This window comes from Ochlerotatus camptorhynchus, unplaced genomic scaffold (genome assembly GCF_037179485.1).
Source record: "Ochlerotatus camptorhynchus isolate MF236.1 unplaced genomic scaffold, CSIRO-AGI_Acam_v1.1 ptg000310l, whole genome shotgun sequence".
Taxonomy (NCBI): Eukaryota; Metazoa; Arthropoda; class Insecta; order Diptera; family Culicidae; genus Ochlerotatus; species Ochlerotatus camptorhynchus.
In genome coordinates this window covers 83635-103669 of record NW_027040798.1, presented here as the reverse complement: position 1 = coordinate 103669, position 20035 = coordinate 83635, and the positions used below count along the sequence as shown (strand labels likewise).

The window sequence follows — 20035 nt, the reverse complement described above, 5'->3', positions numbered from 1 at the left end:
TTGGGCCATATTTACGGAGATAAATCGATTTAAAGGTTTGGGAGATCCACCAGCCGACAAATAAAGAATTTTGAAATATTTTATACTGGGAAATCCGGGTTTAAAAATTTCGTCCATCTGAACACCCCCCAAATCGCGATTAGAGCCATATTTACGGAGATAAATCAATTTCAATGGTGGGAATTCCACCATTAGACAGATATAGAATTTTGAAATATTTCATACTGGTAAATCCGGGTATAAAAATTTCGACCATCTGAATACCCCCCAAATCGCGATTTGGGCCATATTTACGGAGATAAATCGATTTAAAGGTTTGGGAGATCCACCAGCCGACAAATAAAGAATTTTGAAATATTTCATACTGGTAAATCCGGGTATAAAAATTTCGACCATCTGAACACCCCCCAAATCGCTATTTGGGCCATATTTACGGAGATAAATCGATTTAAAGGTTTGAGAGATCCACCACCCGACAAATAAAGAATTTTGAAATATTTCATACTGGTAAATCCGGGTATAAAAATTTTGACCATCTGAACACCCTCCAAATCGCGATTAGAGCCATATTTACGGAGATAAATCGATTTAAAGGTTTGGAAGATCCTCCAGCCGATAAATAAAGAATTCTGAAATATTTCATACTGGGAAATCCGGGTATAAAAATTTCGACCATCTGAACACCCCCCAAATCGCGATTTGGGCCATATTTACGGAGATAAATCGATTTAAAGGTTTGGGAGATCCACCAGCCGACAAATAAAGAATTTTGAAATATTTTATACTGGGAAATCCGGGCTTAAAAATTTCGTCCATCTGAACACCCCCCAAATCGCGATTTGGGCCATATTTACGGAGATAAATCGATTTAAAGGTTTGGGAGATCCACCAGCCGACAAATAAAGAATTTTGAAATATTTCATTCTGGGACATCCGGGTATAAAAATTTCGACCATCTAAACACCCCCCAAATCGCGATTAGAGCCATATTTACGGAGATAAATCGATTTAAAGGTTTGGAAGATCCACCAGCCGGCAAATACAGAATTTTGAAATATTTCATGCTGGGAAATCCGGGTATAAAAATTTCGACCATCTGAACACCCCCCAAATCGCGATTAGAGCCATATTTACGGAGATAAATCGATTTAAAGGTTTGGAAGATCCACCAGCCAGCAAATACAGAATTTTGAAATATTGCATGCTGGGAAATCCGGGTATAAGAATTTCAACCATCTGAACACCCCCCAAATCGCGATTAGAGCCATATTTACGGAGATAAATCGATTTAAAGGTTTGGAAGATCCACCAGCCGACAAATTAAGAATTTTGAAATATTTCATACTGGGAAATCCGGGTATAAAAATTTCGACCATCTGAACACCCCCCAAATCGCGATTAGAGCCGTATTTACGGAGATAAATCGATTTAAAGAATTTTGAAATATTTCATACTGGGACATCCGGGTATAAAAATTTCGACCATCTAAACACCCCCCAAATCGCGATTAGAGCCATATTTACGGAGATAAATCGATTTAAACGTTTGGGAAGTCCAACAGCCGACAAATAAAGAATTTTGAAATATTTTATACTGGGAAATCCGGGTATAAAAATTTCGACCATCTAAACACCCCCCAAATCGCGATTAGAGCCATATTTACGGAGATAAATCAATTTAAAGTTTTGGGAGATCCACCAGGCGACAAAAAAAGAATTTTGAAATATTTCATACTGGGAAATCCGGGTATAAAAATTTCGACCATCTGAACACCCCCCAAATCGCGATTAGAGCCATATTTACGGAGATAAATCGATTTAAAGAATTTTGAAATATTTCATACTGGGAAATCCGGGTATAAAAATTTCGACCATCTAAACACCCCCCAAATCGCGATTAGAGCCATATTTACGGAGATAAATCGATTTAAACGTTTGGGAAGTCCAACAGCCGACAAATAAAGAATTTTGAAATATTTTATACTGGGAAATCCGGGTATAAAAATTTCGACCATCTAAACACCCCCCAAATCGCGATTAGAGCCATATTTACGGAGATAAATCGATTTAAAGGTTTGGAAGATCCACCAGCCGGCAAATACAGAATTTTGAAATATTTCATGCTGGGAAATCCGGGTATAAAAATTTCGACCATCTGAACACCCCCCAAATCGCGATTAGAGCCATATTTACGGAGATAAATCGATTTAAAGGTTTGGAAGATCCACCAGCCGGCAAATACAGAATTTTGAAATATTGCATGCTGGGAAATCCGGGTATAAGAATTTCAACCATTTGAACACCCCCCAAATCGCGATTAGAGCCATATTTACGGAGATAAATCGATTTAAAGGTTTGGAAGATCCACCAGCCGACAAATTAAGAATTTTGAAATATTTCATACTGGGAAATCCGGGTATAAAAATTTCGACCATCTGAACACCCCCCAAATCGCGATTAGAGCCATATTTACGGAGATAAATCGATTTAAAGAATTTTGAAATATTTCATACTGGGACATCCGGGTATAAAAATTTCGACCATCTAAACACCCCCCAAATCGCGATTAGAGCCATATTTACGGAGATAAATCGATTTAAAGGTTTGGAAGATCCACCAGCCGGCAAATACAGAATTTTGAAATATTGCATGCTGGGAAATCCGGGTATAAGAATTTCAACTATTTGAACACCCCCCAAATCGCGATTAGAGCCATATTTACGGAGATAAATCGATTTAAAGGTTTGGAAGATCCACCAGCCGACAAATTAAGAATTTTGAAATATTTCATACTGGGAAATCCGGGTATAAAAATTTCGACCATCTGAACACCCCCCAAATCGCGATTAGAGCCATATTTACGGAGATAAATCGATTTAAAGAATTTTGAAATATTTCATACTGGGACATCCGGGTATAAAAATTTCGACCATCTAAACACCCCCCAAATCGCGATTAGAGCCATATTTACGGAGATAAATCGATTTAAAGGTTTGGAAGATCCACCAGCCGGCAAATACAGAATTTTGAAATATTGCATGCTGGGAAATCCGGGTATAAGAATTTCAACCATTTGAACACCCCCCAAATCGCGATTAGAGCCATATTTACGGAGATAAATCGATTTAAAGGTTTGGAAGATCCACCAGCCGACAAATTAAGAATTTTGAAATATTTCATACTGGGAAATCCGGGTATAAAAATTTCGACCATCTGAACACCCCCCAAATCGCGATTAGAGCCATATTTACGGAGATAAATCGATTTAAAGAATTTTGAAATATTTCATACTGGGACATCCGGGTATAAAAATTTCGACCATCTAAACACCCCCCAAATCGCGATTAGAGCCATATTTACGGAGATAAATCGATTTAAAGGTTTGGAAGATCCACCAGCCGGCAAATACAGAATTTTGAAATATTGCATGCTGGGAAATCCGGGTATAAGAATTTCAACCATTTGAACACCCCCCAAATCGCGATTAGAGCCATATTTACGGAGATAAATCGATTTAAAGGTTTGGAAGATCCACCAGCCGGCAAATACAGAATTTTGAAATATTGCATGCTGGGAAATCCGGGTATAAGAATTTAAACCATCTGAACACCCCCCAAATCGCGATTAGAGCCATATTTACGGAGATAAATCGATTTAAAGGTTGGAAGATCCACCAGCCGACAAATTAAGAATTTTGAAATATTTCATACTGGGAAATCCGGGTATAAAAATTTCGACCATCTGAACACCCCCCAAATCGCGATTAGAGCCATATTTACGGAGTACAAAAATTTCGACCATCTGAACACCCCCCAAATCGCGATTAGAGCCGTATTTACGGAGATAAATCGATTTAAAGAATTTTGAAATATTTCATACTGGGACATCCGGGTATAAAAATTTCGACCATCTAAACACCCCCCAAATCGCGATTAGAGCCATATTTACGGAGATAAATCAATTTAAAGTTTTGGGAGATCCACCAGCCGACAAATAAAGATTTTTGAAATATTTCATACTGGGAAATCCGGGTATAAAAATTTCGACCATCTGAACACCCCCCAAATCGCGATTAGAGCCATATTTACGGAGATAAATCGATTTAAAGGTTTGGGAAGTCCAACAGCCGACAAATAGAGATTTTTGAAATATTTAATACTGGGAAATCCAGGTATGAAAATTTCGACCATCTGAACACCCCCCAAATCGCGATTAGAGCCATATTTACGGAGATAAATCGATTTAAAGGTTTGGAAGATCCACCAGCCGACAAATTAAGAATTTTGAAATATTTCATACTGGGAAATCCGGGTATAAAAATTTCGACCATCTGAACACCCCCCAAATCGCGATTAGAGCCATATTTACGGAGATAAATCGATTTAAAGAATTTTGAAATATTTCATACTGGGACATCCGGGTATAAAAATTTCGACCATCTAAACACCCCCCAAATCGCGATTAGAGCCATATTTACGGAGATAAATCGATTTAAAGGTTTGGAAGATCCACCAGCCGGCAAATACAGAATTTTGAAATATTGCATGCTGGGAAATCCGGGTATAAGAATTTCAACCATTTGAACACCCCCCAAATCGCGATTAGAGCCATATTTACGGAGATAAATCGATTTAAAGGTTTGGAAGATCCACCAGCCGGCAAATACAGAATTTTGAAATATTGCATGCTGGGAAATCCGGGTATAAGAATTTAAACCATCTGAACACCCCCCAAATCGCGATTAGAGCCATATTTACGGAGATAAATCGATTTAAAGGTTGGAAGATCCACCAGCCGACAAATTAAGAATTTTGAAATATTTCATACTGGGAAATCCGGGTATAAAAATTTCGACCATCTGAACACCCCCCAAATCGCGATTAGAGCCATATTTACGGAGTACAAAAATTTCGACCATCTGAACACCCCCCAAATCGCGATTAGAGCCGTATTTACGGAGATAAATCGATTTAAAGAATTTTGAAATATTTCATACTGGGACATCCGGGTATAAAAATTTCGACCATCTAAACACCCCCCAAATCGCGATTAGAGCCATATTTACGGAGATAAATCAATTTAAAGTTTTGGGAGATCCACCAGCCGACAAATAAAGATTTTTGAAATATTTCATACTGGGAAATCCGGGTATAAAAATTTCGGCCATCTGAACACCCCCCAAATCGCGATTAGAGCCATATTTACGGAGATAAATCGATTTAAAGGTTTGGGAAGTCCAACAGCCGACAAATAGAGATTTTTGAAATATTTAATACTGGGAAATCCAGGTATGAAAATTTCGACCATCTGAACACCCCCCAAATCGCGATTAGAGCCATATTTACGGAGATAAATCGATTTAAAGGTTTGGGAGATCCACCAGCCGGCAAATAAAGAATTTTGAAATATTTCATATTGGGAAATCCGGGTATAAAAATTTCGACCATCTGAACACCCCCCAAATCGCGATTAGAGTCATATTTACGGAGATAAATCGATTTAAAGGTTGGGAGATCCACCAGCCGACAAATAAAGAATTTTGAAATATTTCATACTTGGAAATCCGGGTATAAAAATTTCGACCATCTGAACACCCCCCAAATCGCGATTAGAGCCATATTTACGGAGATAAATCGATTTAAAGAATTTTGAAATATTTCATACTGGGACATCCGGGTATAAAAATTTCGACCATCTAAACACCCCCCAAATCGCGATTAGAGCCATATTTACGGAGATAAATCGATTTAAAGGTTTGGAAGATCCACCAGCCGGCAAATACAGAATTTTGAAATATTGCATGCTGGGAAATCCGGGTATAAGAATTTCAACCATTTGAACACCCCCCAAATCGCGATTAGAGCCATATTTACGGAGATAAATCGATTTAAAGGTTTGGAAGATCCACCAGCCGACAAATTAAGAATTTTGAAATATTTCATACTGGGAAATCCGGGTATAAAAATTTCGACCATCTGAACACCCCCCAAATCGCGATTAGAGCCATATTTACGGAGATAAATCGATTTAAAGAATTTTGAAATATTTCATACTGGGACATCCGGGTATAAAAATTTCGACCATCTAAACACCCCCCAAATCGCGATTAGAGCCATATTTACGGAGATAAATCGATTTAAAGGTTTGGAAGATCCACCAGCCGGCAAATACAGAATTTTGAAATATTGCATGCTGGGAAATCCGGGTATAAGAATTTCAACCATTTGAACACCCCCCAAATCGCGATTAGAGCCATATTTACGGAGATAAATCGATTTAAAGGTTTGGAAGATCCACCAGCCGGCAAATACAGAATTTTGAAATATTGCATGCTGGGAAATCCGGGTATAAGAATTTAAACCATCTGAACACCCCCCAAATCGCGATTAGAGCCATATTTACGGAGATAAATCGATTTAAAGGTTGGAAGATCCACCAGCCGACAAATTAAGAATTTTGAAATATTTCATACTGGGAAATCCGGGTATAAAAATTTCGACCATCTGAACACCCCCCAAATCGCGATTAGAGCCATATTTACGGAGATAAATCGATTTAAAGAATTTTGAAATATTTCATACTGGGACATCCGGGTATAAAAATTTCGACCATCTAAACACCCCCCAAATCGCGATTAGAGCCATATTTACGGAGATAAATCGATTTAAAGGTTTGGAAGATCCACCAGCCGGCAAATACAGAATTTTGAAATATTGCATGCTGGGAAATCCGGGTATAAGAATTTCAACCATTTGAACACCCCCCAAATCGCGATTAGAGCCATATTTACGGAGATAAATCGATTTAAAGGTTTGGAAGATCCACCAGCCGGCAAATACAGAATTTTGAAATATTGCATGCTGGGAAATCCGGGTATAAGAATTTAAACCATTTGAACACCCCCCAAATCGCGATTAGAGCCATATTTACGGAGATAAATCGATTTAAAGGTTGGAAGATCCACCAGCCGACAAATTAAGAATTTTGAAATATTTCATACTGGGAAATCCGGGTATAAAAATTTCGACCATCTGAACACCCCCCAAATCGCGATTAGAGCCATATTTACGGAGTACAAAAATTTCGACCATCTGAACACCCCCCAAATCGCGATTAGAGCCGTATTTACGGAGATAAATCGATTTAAAGAATTTTGAAATATTTCATACTGGGACATCCGGGTATAAAAATTTCGACCATCTAAACACCCCCCAAATCGCGATTAGAGCCATATTTACGGAGATAAATCAATTTAAAGTTTTGGGAGATCCACCAGCCGACAAATAAAGATTTTTGAAATATTTCATACTGGGAAATCCGGGTATAAAAATTTCGACCATCTGAACACCCCCCAAATCGCGATTAGAGCCATATTTACGGAGATAAATCGATTTAAAGGTTTGGGAAGTCCAACAGCCGACAAATAGAGATTTTTGAAATATTTTATACTGGGAAATCCAGGTATGAAAATTTCGACCATCTGAACACCCCCCAAATCGCGATTAGAGCCATATTTACGGAGATAAATCGATTTAAAGGTTTGGGAGATCCACCAGCCGACAAATAAAGAATTTTGAAATATTTCATATTGGGAAATCCGGGTATAAAAATTTCGACCATCTGAACACCCCCCAAATCGCGATTAGAGCCATATTTACGGAGATAAATCGATTTAAAGGTTTGGGAGATCCACCAGCCGACAAATAAAGAATTTTGAAATATTTCATACTTGGAAATTCGGGTATAAAAATTTCGACCATCTGAACACCCCCCAAATCGCGATTAGAGCCATATTTACGAAGATAAATGGATTTAAAGGTTCGGGAGATCCACCAGCCGACAAATAAATAATTTTGAAATATTTCATACTGGGAAATCCGGGTATAAAAATTTCGACCATCTGAACACCCCCCAAATCGCGATTAAAGCCATATTTACGGAGATAATTCAACTTGGAAACCTGGGCAGTTTACTTAGAGGTGCTCTACAGTCATCGTTGTGTTGCAAATATCGCAATGTTTTCGGAACGAAGTCGCACTCCCCATATTATGGGTCGTCCGAGTATGTCCTGAGCGGAGACGAGAAAGAATCAGTTGGTCCTGACGGTTTGGGGACGGTAGTTTCCCCTTTGATTTTGCGGAGAAACGGTTCCCTTTTACTGGCCCACTCCTGGGCGCAAGCGTTCCGAAGATTGTACTTCACTCAAACCTTAATATCAGGTCCAGGAACGGTTTTAGTAGCGAGCCATCCAGATCAAAGATCAAAATACAGCCTATTTACAGACAAGAGTGGGAAGGGGTGTTGAGTTGATAACCCCAATTATTTTCTGTTTTATGTAGTGAAATGAAATGAAATATGATTCAGATTCTTACCATTTGATAGCGTTGATTATATTGCAACGCAAATTCCAAACAAAACCGCGAGGGACTACATATCACTCATTCCCTCATTTCTGACAGTTTGGGGTTATATTCAACTCCATTAGACATTTTCCCACCGACCATTGTAGTTCGAAACGTCCGATTCAATTTCCTCCTCAAACTGGAAGTACCAAGACATCAAATTTCATGGCAAACTACAAACAATAGCAAAACTAACATGTCACAATCGCACAGTTTACCTGAGGTGAGAGCTGCTGCCTGCAGTTGTGCGGTAAGAAGACACCATCAAACGAACAGACAATCGGTGCATCCCAGCCAAGTCACGAAACATGTGTCAGAGAATTTGAAACTGGCCCAGATAGAAAAAAATAGAACGGAAAATCAACGCCAACTGTGACTGGGCTGAAACGTGAACGTACCTACAGGAACACCACCATCATCCAAGTCTGCGAAAAAAAGGGAGCAGGGAGTCCATATCGCCTATTCCCTTCGACGATTCCGCTATCACACGATGCAACAGTCTCATTCTGCAAATGACAGGGAATGCAATTTTCAACCGAAACCTGACAATCGAACAACTCCGCACACAAAAAAAGAACGTCCCGAGCCGCGTTTCGAGGTTTTCCGAGTTGTCTTTTTCTGTTGTTCGCTTCTAAGCCTCCTGCTCGCAAAAGCGAGCGGATGTGGGAAAGCTTTGGGAACTTGGGAAACCTCTGGATTTGTGCCACCATCGGGAAAAAGCCTTCACATTGTGGTGGTCAAAATAAAATAAAAATAAATTGAGACAATGCTCGTCGTCCTCGACGTGAGTGACAAAACGGAACTATTTGCTCGGAAATTTGGTGTAAAGAGATCGGTTGTATTTTTTGCTTACTCTTTCGCCCGGAGGTTGTGGAGCTAGTTCTGGAACTTAAATATGGTTCACTTGTTGGTGCCTGCCACCGATCGTTGTGTGCAATGTTCCAGAATTTTGGGGGTTGTTTTTTTTTCGTTTCGTTTTTTGTTGCAGTGTGGTGTAAATAGTGCCGGGGTAAACATTAACGGTTGCCTACCCATCAGGCTGATTGGAGTGGGGGTATGTTTTAAAGCTCGCTGTATTTTTCACGCAATAGCGCCTCAAGGGTATGGTTTACATTTTTAGTTAACAGCTGTAGCAAATTTCTGCAATGAAAATAAATATGCAACAATCATGGTAAGAACACACATGGGCAATGAGAATAAGGTAGAGCGAGAGCCACTTCTACTCTGAAGTATGGAGAAGTTTCTAAAAACTGCTGGAACTCAGCACGTAGGGGAAATGCATGAAATGTCAGCCTAAGTGTCCCTAATTTGGGCCCATACAGAAATTCAGCAATCGACTAAATTTTTAATAGCAACCAAAAATATCTATTAGTACCGTCTCAATGACGCGTTTATCTAGATACAATTGATAAATAGCAGATTTTTAGCGATGGGCCCAATCTTAGATCCATAGGCCAACATTAGAGCCATTTCCCCTAGTACTTGCAGTTTTTTTTTATAAATTTCTCATACAACTGAGAAGACGTGACTCTCACTCTGAGCTATTCTCATTGGCCAAAACCTAATACAATGCAGTTTGTTTCAAGATAGCCCCCTACATTTCAAAGCTCTGATAGATCGTTATTACATACTTCTAACTAAGTGCACCCCACACGACAGAAGTTTCGTCAATATTTCCATGAACATGTTCATGTTCATGTTCTTCACTAAAATTGTTGTATCCGATGATTCCTAGTAAAATCACAGGCACCTTGACAAAAGGCGCAGGCCCTATCTGCTGCTGTAGTAAAATATTGAAAATGACATCAAACCTTTTTGATTTTTCGTCAATATTTGCATCAATATGACTGTCAATGCTTTTTTAGTATTGTCACAAGCGGTTGGTCACTATGCACAGTGTGCCAAAAACATATGCATATGCATGTGTTAAAAATTTATATTGATGTTGCCACAATCCATTTTTTACAAAACGCAATCGTGAATCACCACGAAGTCCCGCCATAGATTCTCCACAAACTGATTGGATTCCTGAAAACAGTCAGCGCACATCCTAATGCCTGACCGAAGCAGTAGGTACATCATTCCGCGCCGGACTGCGCATCATTCCAACCACCCGGCATTATCGCTAATATTTTAACCATACAATAGAATTTAATGTATTCCACAATAGAATCTATGGTAAATAGGGAAATATACAATAGAACAACTGGGTTGTATTGTATCTTAACCATACGAAAAATCACATGTTCCCGAACAAACTTGAGCCATTTAATATTAATTGTATTGTGGTTCTATTGTTGAAAATCCTTACTATATGGGACGTATTGTACATCTATTGTAATACAAATATGTTAAAATTTCTTTTACAATATAAGTGAAATAGGATCGATTGTTGTATTTTATGTTATGGCAATTGTATTGTCGCGCGCCCACTAAATCGGAACGCGCGTGTGAGACACGCGACGTGGGACTCACACCTGAATTAACTGTCATCACGACATTTGTACCCATGACAGTTCGGTCATGATATTATTTATTTATAATCTGCTTTCATTTGTAAATATATTTTTGTTTGTTCCCAGTTCATCACACAAAACGAGTTTGCTATTTGAAAATGTAGAGGAAATTGCTATAGTACCAGAAGATTTTACGTTCAAGGTTGGTTTAAAATGGTTAATCCTATTTAACACAACGTCCGGCGCCAGCATGTCAGTTGTAATACAGTGTATCACCCAACAAACAATTTGGGCTGATTAAAGATTTAATAAGCCATTTTTATGCTGAAGAAGCTTATTTTTGCCTGATTAAGGTCTTATTCAGCTTCCAATGTTTGTTGGGCATGCTCTTTATGGCCCTTATTGCCTTGGCATTTCGAAGAGGAATTTAGCTACGATTTACGGGAAGGCAATTTCTACCATCTACGATTGGTTTGGACGATACGAACGTGATGGAGTGTTCAGAAGGAAACAACGTGAACGGATTTACAAAAAATTCTGTTTCAAAAAGAGAGAACAGCTGGTGAATCTCTACCGGATCGAACCAATCCTGTTTCTCGATGAAGTCAAACAGAGATTTCAACACTATTTTCAAATTTCGATAAGCGTTTCGTCGATTTGTACTATCCTACATGAAGCCGGACTTAGCTGGAAAACTATTGAAAGGCGGGCAATGCAGATACGAGACGATGAGATAATTAGATTCGTTCAGGAATTGCTCGCAATTCGGTGGGATTTGTATAATTTAGTGTTTCTGGACGAAGTGTCATTCGATAACAAGGACATGTTACGCAGGAAGGGGTATGGGGTGATCGGACAAAAACTGATCTACCGAGGAGAATTTTCTAGAAAGCCTAGAGTTTCACTTCTATGTTTTCTTGGATTGGTTGGAATGCTGGATAGTTTTTGGACGGAAGGAACTTTTAACAGGCTTAAACTTTTTGACTGCTGCCGTAGGTTTGCGTTGAGTTCACTCAATCTGGATTCTAGATGGTCCACGCATCCACTGCGATCCACACATTATCCGTTACTTGAGATCTGTTGGTATCATCCCCATATTCCTACCTGCGTACTGTCCTTTTTTTAATCCCATTGAAATCATATTCGGGATAATTAAGAAGCACCTTCGGAGATACCACCAACAAAATGCGTCAATACTTGGGGAAGTTTGTGAAGCCATGAATTATTTCAAAGTGTATCCGTGCCGCAATATTTTCGAAAATTGTGGGTACATGTCTGGGGGTGTATTTCTTCCGGAAAAAAGCTTAGCTCAGGACCCAAAATATATGGATTTTAATGTATTTCCCAGCTAACCTTTCGAAGAAAACCATAAAACTGTAAATCAGCTTGATTAAAACGTTTATTGTTCAATTTTTCTTAAAGCCGAAAAAACGAAATGAAAACAAAGATAACGAAATCATTTTAATTCATACAACAAAAACGAACTAAAAAAACGAATTCACAAAAATGCCTTTCTTTACGTATGATCTATATCAGTGCAATCCAGTGCAATTCTCTGTCAAGGAGTGACTCAAGCTTGATTCTTCCGGTTGGGTGGCAGATTCCATCGCACTGAAAAGCTCTGACTCAGTATGACCCCGAAAAGTCATGGCCTCCAGTTTATGCGTTACTCCTTGGAGAATTGAAATTCCGAGAGAAACTTCGGTCTTCACATCATCTAGTTCGCGACACCAGGCACTATTCGATGTCCGAGCTACAACCATTCCTGGGTGAAGTGATTGTAAACGAGCTGCTTCAGACACAGCAGCCCATCGAAAATACTTCGAAAGCTCGATAGGCGGAGATTCCGCTTTCTTCAAATCCTCCTGCTTATGAGCTGGCGAAGAATTTATTGTATTGGCCCATAGTAGCCATGAGCTCTGATGGCCCTCGAGGTGGCAATGACTTCGGCGTAGCTCATCAGCCAACGCAGCATCATCCCTTGTTGAATGGGCATCCGCTCGGTCAGGATTTTGTGGCACCAATATTTTTTTGTTACCTGTTGGTACTGCCCGGCTGTTTCCACCTTCGGTGAATAGGCATAGACAAATATTTCGACACATTTGTCTCGCCAGTTCGTCAGCAGCCGTGGTGTCAGAACACTAACTGCATACAGTTTTCTATTTACATCGTCTTGCAGAGTTACAAACTCATGCATGTCTTCGATGGTTGGTTCAGTTTTCTCCACCCAACTGGGAACGTCATTCTCGAACGTGACTTGTCGATCCATTAAGTTTTTGGCTTGGATCCAAATTGATTCCAGAATTTCGTTCACTGAATTACCATTCACAAAAGCTCTGTTTGTCTCTTTTGGGTGTTGCTGGCTGCGATACAGTCGACGGCAGAATATTCCAGTGAATAAAAAAACTTATTCTTCACCAGATTTTTCCTCTACTTCACCGTTGGAATCATCACCCTCCTCGACATCGTCATTCATCGGCCACAATCCCAGCTGGTCGTAAGGAAGCTCAAGGTTGTAGATTCCCGTATTCTCTTCAGTCATCATCAGCGCATCTGGGTCGTTCTCTTCTTCCTCGTCCAAATGTTCTTCGCTCTCATAGGAACTGAAAAATCCAAACATTGATTAAACAATCAAAACTAAATCTAAATAAAAACGCTCACTCCTCCATTTCCGAATCCATTATTGGAGTTTTTTCACATTACACGTAGATATTTCTAGTATAGTATATTTCTAATAAGTAAATAAAATCAGGGAAACTTGTTTACCATAACAAAAAACAGGTTCAATGATTATTTGAGCGTTTGGAACAGTTACGATTTTTTTTTTTTGCTTTTTGCACACTATTGGTATGTTTTTTTTTTGCGTTTTTGTCGCGAGTGAGATGGCTGAGTTCTGAACAGCGCCCGGTTTTTGATTTTCAATCGAACAGACAATATGGTTATTTTTTTCCAAGTCTCCCTCAGCCTTGTAACCAGTTGGTTACAACCCGTGGATTTTCGTCTGTATGAGTTATTGTTGGTTGGGGAAATTCACGTTTTGTTAAACCTAAAACAGCAGACACACACAAAAGCGAGAGGGCTTGTGCCGCTGCCAAAACACTCAAAGGCTACTGAAGGGAGGAAAATCGTAGCCTTGCGGGGTGTTTACATATGTGCGGATTTGCTAGCGCTAGTGTACTATCCAACTCGCACGAATTTCAGTTGCTCCTGAAATCTCATGCTGGTAGACACTTGGCAAAATTGATTGAAGAGAGCCATCTTAGATATGGAAAATTAGGCAGAAGTAAACACACGCGTCCGTGTGAACAAGACCATAGTGATGTGCAGTGAAATGGTTTATGCCTCCCCCCCCCCCCCTTTTAGGGACTCGAGATGGAAGGACAGCCTCCTTTCAAGACCTCTTGTGCTTTTGTACATCTTGTACACCTCGTACCGTACAATAAAACGGTCTAACACGGCTCGGCTCGAAAGTCAAGATGGCTTCCGAGCCTAATCGTTAATGATCCTCAATCGTCCATCAGGGACGATTCCCTCAGGCCGGCGGCCTTAATTGCCAAGAAGGGTCCTATCTCGGCTCGACCAAGGTGGCCATGCTACGGTCAGCCGATGTCGTCAACGACGGAGGACGCCTGCCAGCCAAACGAGCCAGCAACGCCTGCTGAGCCGAATGTGGCGGATGAACGCCACCAAATCCGCCATTCTCCCAATTCAGCAACGAAACGCTGCTTGCAGCCCGCGTCGCAAGTTTCCGGCCACACGGTAATGCAGGAGCAGCCGTGTGGGCCAACGCCAGCGTCGCGACGCCGTAGGAGATCCCGCTGCAGCAGTGAGTACAGTGCCAATTTTAAACCCTCGCATACACGCCACATATATGGAAAACTCACACCAACACGCCACAGAAAAGGGCAATAAGTGTTTTAGAAAATGTGAATGTTCCTGTGTTTTCATACTTTGTCCGCGTAGCTCCTCCGAATACCCAGTAACATGCCGACCCTGCGACACAGTTCAGGGGTCTCATACTACTGAGCTAGTTACCCGGGAGTGTTTGGTCATGCCATATTCACAGCCTTGATCAATCCCAACATTAACAGCGATATGAAAAAAAATGCACATCCAAGGTAGTTCAGGCGATCATTGGTTGTCACAGATTTAAAAAATCCCTCCCCGCTATGAGCGTGACGATTTAATGGATGCTCCCTTATCACCTTAACCCTGGACAAAGTTCTCATCCCTTCCGGGTTCATATGCTCCAGCTCCGTTATTAAAAGATGCACAGCCTCCCGGCTCTATCATTAGATCTTTAGAACAGCGGGAAGTCAGAAAGTCAATAGCCAACCAAAAACACTACCATCCGACCTCGCCTCTGGCTGTGATCCATTTGCCGAGTTAAATTTAACTCGTGGTTAAAAGTGACATTTCGAAAGTTATTTTCTCTATTCGAAAATCCCCGTGCTGTCTATCAACCGGTTTTCGAGCCACGGTTGTCAAAATTTAAATTCTTGTCTGTCAGAAGTAACCACGCTCGGATAGCAGAGTTAATCGATAACTAACCATATGTCAAATTTTAACCAAAAGTTAAAATAATCCACCAAATGGTTCAGAGCCTTAGATTTACCTCTATGGTTATATCTCTGAAAGATTATAGATTATAGATTATAAGTTTACCAAAACGATAAAATAATTAACTTCGAATTTGGAGTCTGACTTTCATTAGTACACCGGCAGTGTTGGCAGAAAAAGGGATTTTTGGCATTTAATTCGAAACATTGATCTTTGAAGAACTAGAACTTTTTTTAGGGGCATTCTAATACAATACATTTTGAAGCAAAGTTGTTAGGCAATTCCTGGGCTATACTTTAACGTATTTAGATGTGTAAAATTGTGGTACCTAGTAAGGGGCTGTTCATAAACTACGTAGACAGTTAAGGGGGGGGGGGTTTGAACAGTATCCACGACGCATACAAATTTTAAAAATTTTGTATGGACAATTGTCTACGCAGGGGGAGGGGAGGGGGTCAAGAATCCCAAAAAACTGTCCACGTAGTTTATGAACAGCCCCTAATAAAGATGCAAAAAAGTAGGTTTTCCCATACTAATTTCCATACAAATTTCAAATGCAATGCGGAAAGCCGGGTTACAACCAATCGCCCCCAAATTTTGCACAGTTGTTTGGGACCCCAAATGGAACCAAAAAAACATTGTTCTGAAAAAAAAAACTACAAAGGACAGCCGTATGGGGTTGTACGCAATGATGACGTAGGACTACGTGGTATGATATAATAAATATGTTTGTTAACTGCAACAGGAGCTTGTGTTTTATGTATGAATAGGAATTTGAGTGGGGTTCTCTCTGTTTACAATCTTTAGTATGACTATGATTGCCCTGAAAAGAACCTTTTGATATGAATTTTAGTTGGGATATGTTCAGAAATTTAACTCTTTTTGAAAATCTTGGTGGCCCTGAAAAGGGCTGATGGTAGTACAGGCTTAAAGCCTTTGGAAGATGATGATGACGTGTAGGCAGCTGGATCAGCAAATCGAACCGGACAATCCCATACTCTTCGGTTCAATGATTGTGCACTCGCAAGAGTCTCGGCGCGGCTGGAAACAATTTACATTCCATTAGTGGCGCCGGTGGTGTAGTGGTAAGCGTGATTGCACCTCAGCAGGCCTGGGTCCAATCCCAGTCGGCGCCGCCTGGATTTTCTGAGGCATAACATCTCTGATCACGCCTTCCTTCGGATGGGAAGTAAAGCCGTTGGTCCCCGGTTCATGAGTTGATGGATCAATAGGTAGGGTCCAGGTGTGGGAGCTGCCTTCGTGACGTCGGTAGCACGGAAAACAAGATCAACGGAGAACAAATCAAGGTAAAAAATCCATCTTGCCGTATTTAAGCTTCCAGAAGAGCTTTACAGAGTTTAACAGGATTGTATTTAAGTTTAAGTATTTCTTTCAAAAGACTTCAAAAGTTCTCCTTAAATAAATTCGAGTTAATCTCTGGGACTGCATTGAATTTTCTTTATAACAGTGCAGAAATTATCTGCAGAACACACAAAAAATCATGAAATTCGTCCTTAGATTCTCTTTGAATTATAAACTTTTTTAAAGAATTCACCTCCTTAGAAATTTCCATGCTGTTCACCTCTGAGTTCTTATAAATATTTAATCTGAATTGTCAAGGAGTTCTCCTCTAAGTTTTACTGAAAATTCACATGGAGTTCTCCTTAAAATTATCTGGAAATGCTTTCCAAGTAGTTTCTCGTCCAAGTTGTACCCAAGAAATTGTTTACAGGGCTACTTAAAAAAAAACACTGATCTCACACAATTGACTTGGACATCTAGTCATAACCCTCGTATAGTTCATCCCAAAACTCCCCAGAACTTTTTGCCCGAAGTACCATTACACATCTCTAGAATCAATTCTAAAATCTGTTCAAAACTGCTTTGGAAAAAAGTTCTTTTAAAAGTTCTTCAAAGTAACTGTATCCTGCAAATCTAGTCTATTCCAAGGTGTAGAGACAGGATTGAAATAATAATTTAAAAAAAAATAAAATAATAATAATAATAATAAGATCAACAATATATACATATGTATCAAAAAAAAAAAAAAAAGGCAAGCGTCAATAAATCTCCCTTCTTACTAAACCGTCATCATGATACTCATTGGTCAGAAGAAAAGGGGAAATGAAACGATCTTGGGTATAAATAAGAGAGCGCAAACTTCGCTCTCGGACTTTTTCGGCAGATGCGGTACAAACCACAACAGCAGCAGCAGTAACCAGCAGCAGTATTAACCAGCAGCAATAGTAACCAGCGGCAGTGTAACAACAACAACAGCACCAGCACCTATCCGACAATAAGTCGAGTAAGCGAGTGGCATCGCTCTCACTTGTCGGCAACGATCCAGTAGAAGTTTTCCGTAGCGGCATCCGACAATAAGTCGAGTAAGCGAGTGGCATCGCTCTCGCTTGTCGGCAACGATCGAGTAGAAGCTGACCAGGGTAGAAGTTGGCTGTTTTTCGTAGCGGCATCCGACAATAAGTCGAGTAAGCGAGTGGCATCGCTCTCACTTGTCGGCAACGATCCAGTAGAAGTTTTCCGTAGCGGCATCCGACAATAAGTCGAGTAAGCGAGTGGCATCGCTCTCGCTTGTCGGCAACGATCGAGTAGAAGCTGACCAGGGTAGAAGTTGGCTGTTTTTCGTAGCGGCATCCGACAATAAGTCGAGTAAGCGAGTGGCATCGCTCTCACTTGTCGGCAACGATCCAGTAGAAGTTTTCCGTAGCGGCATCCGACAATAAGTCGAGTAAGCGAGTGGCATCGCTCTCGCTTGTCGGCAACGATCGAGTAGAAGCTGACCAGGGTAGAAGTTGGCTGTTTTTCGTAGCGGCATCCGACAATAAGTCGAGTAAGCGAGTGGCATCGCTCTCACTTGTCGGCAACGATCCAGTAGAAGTTTTCCGTAGCGGCATCCGACAATAAGTCGAGTAAGCGAGTGACATCGCTCTCGCCTGTTAGTAAAGATTTTCGAGGAACCTGCGGCCGGATCATCCAAACCAAAGAATATGGCAGATCTGCCTGGGTTCGATTGTCCAGCCGGTCGCGACAATGGCGCGGCAAATGAACCAACGGCTCCCCCAAAGTAAGTTTAAACAAAATGATAATAGTATCTGGGGTTTCGGTGGAGATAGACGAAACGCCCAATAGCTTGTGCATCCGGTGGTAAAAGACGGACAGCAATAATAATAAAAACAAAACTGATGCAGGAGGGTAGAGTTTTGCAGAATACTGGGTTCCGGTGGAGATAGACGGAGCCCCAATCATCCATTAATGTAACTTATAGAGAATTTTTATTTCAAATGTTTTGTTGCAGAAAGATTTCAAAAAACCGTATTTTGAGAGAACTAACGGAGGCCATCGAAAAGAACAATACTTTGCGAGAACAAGTAGCACGACTTTCCGCTGATGCGGATCAGGGATTCGGAAGTGGATTTAATCAGGCTAGCTCACGTGAAGATTCTTTGATGCTAGCCAAAATGAACAACTGGACATTGGGCACACTCAACATTCCAGAGTGTGTTCCGTCATCTGGCGAAGCGGATATAGACAAACAGGCGTTTGAATACTGGAAAGATATCCTTGTTTCTTCTCTTCAGCTTATTAACGCTGTAGATGAAGAAACAAAATTCGGTGTGTTTAAGATAAAGTCGGGACTAAAACTACGTGAAATATTCCAAGCAACATCTTCTGTCCCAGGAATGCCTGATGAGGAGACCCAACCGTTTTCGAATGCTATGGCTCGCTTGAATGATTACTACGGATCAAGGACCTACACTCTATCCCAACGGGGAAAACTCATGATGATGAGTCAGATGGATACGGAAAGCAGCGTCAATTTTGTTCGGCGTGTAGGATCAGCAGCAAAATTGTGTAATTACGGGTCGGACGAAGAAATGGAGGCCATGGTGAGAGTTATCACCAAGAATGCAAATGATGCAAGAGTACGAGTACTAGCGCACCGTAACTGGGTAAAGCAAGGTTCAATGCAAGACCTTATTGACCTTGTACGCGACCGTGAAATAGAGAAATCAAATGAAGAGGAATTTCAAAGATCTCGTAGCAACAGTCAGACCATGAAAGTATCAGCAGTTTCTCAAGATCGTTCTGAGTTTCAAGGACATCGTGAATCTTTCAACTGTAACTGGTATCGCAGAGGATACCATCGAGGAAGCCGCCGTAATGGAAGAGGTGGATATGGAATTTCACGAGGAAATTTTCGTTCACAAGCACCTTCAAATTGCTAGCGATGTGGTAGTGCTTTTCATCGGGCGTCTGGATGCTTCGCAATCAACAAAGAATGCCGAGTTTGTGGACGGTTGGGTCACATTGCTCGGGCATGTGCTTCTCGTGGCACTTCTAATCCGCCTAGAAACCAGACCAGAGGGCTAAAGCGTTTTGCAGACCAGGAAGATTCGGGCGTTGAGAAGAAAATCGCAGCGATCGAAGATACAAAAGCTGAGTCATTCGACACCAAGGTATGCGAAAATAAAGATCTTGAATAATTTTTTTAATAATTCGATAAGATTTCCTTTTGTATTGAATTTAACTGAATTGTTTTGGAATAAATATGACTAAATGTACACTGCATTACAGAAATTGCGTTTTGGATTATTACAAT

The 20035-nt window shown here is 40.5% G+C and overlaps 2 pseudogenes; one reads left to right on the top strand and one right to left on the bottom strand.

The window, feature by feature from the left end:
• The first annotated feature begins 11070 nt into the window (after window positions 1–11070).
• LOC135707402 (uncharacterized) lies at window positions 11071–12209 on the top strand (annotated as a pseudogene).
• A 164-nt stretch (window positions 12210–12373) lies between these two features.
• LOC135707401 (uncharacterized) lies at window positions 12374–13538 on the bottom strand (annotated as a pseudogene).
• Between the last annotated feature and the right edge of the window lie 6497 nt (window positions 13539–20035).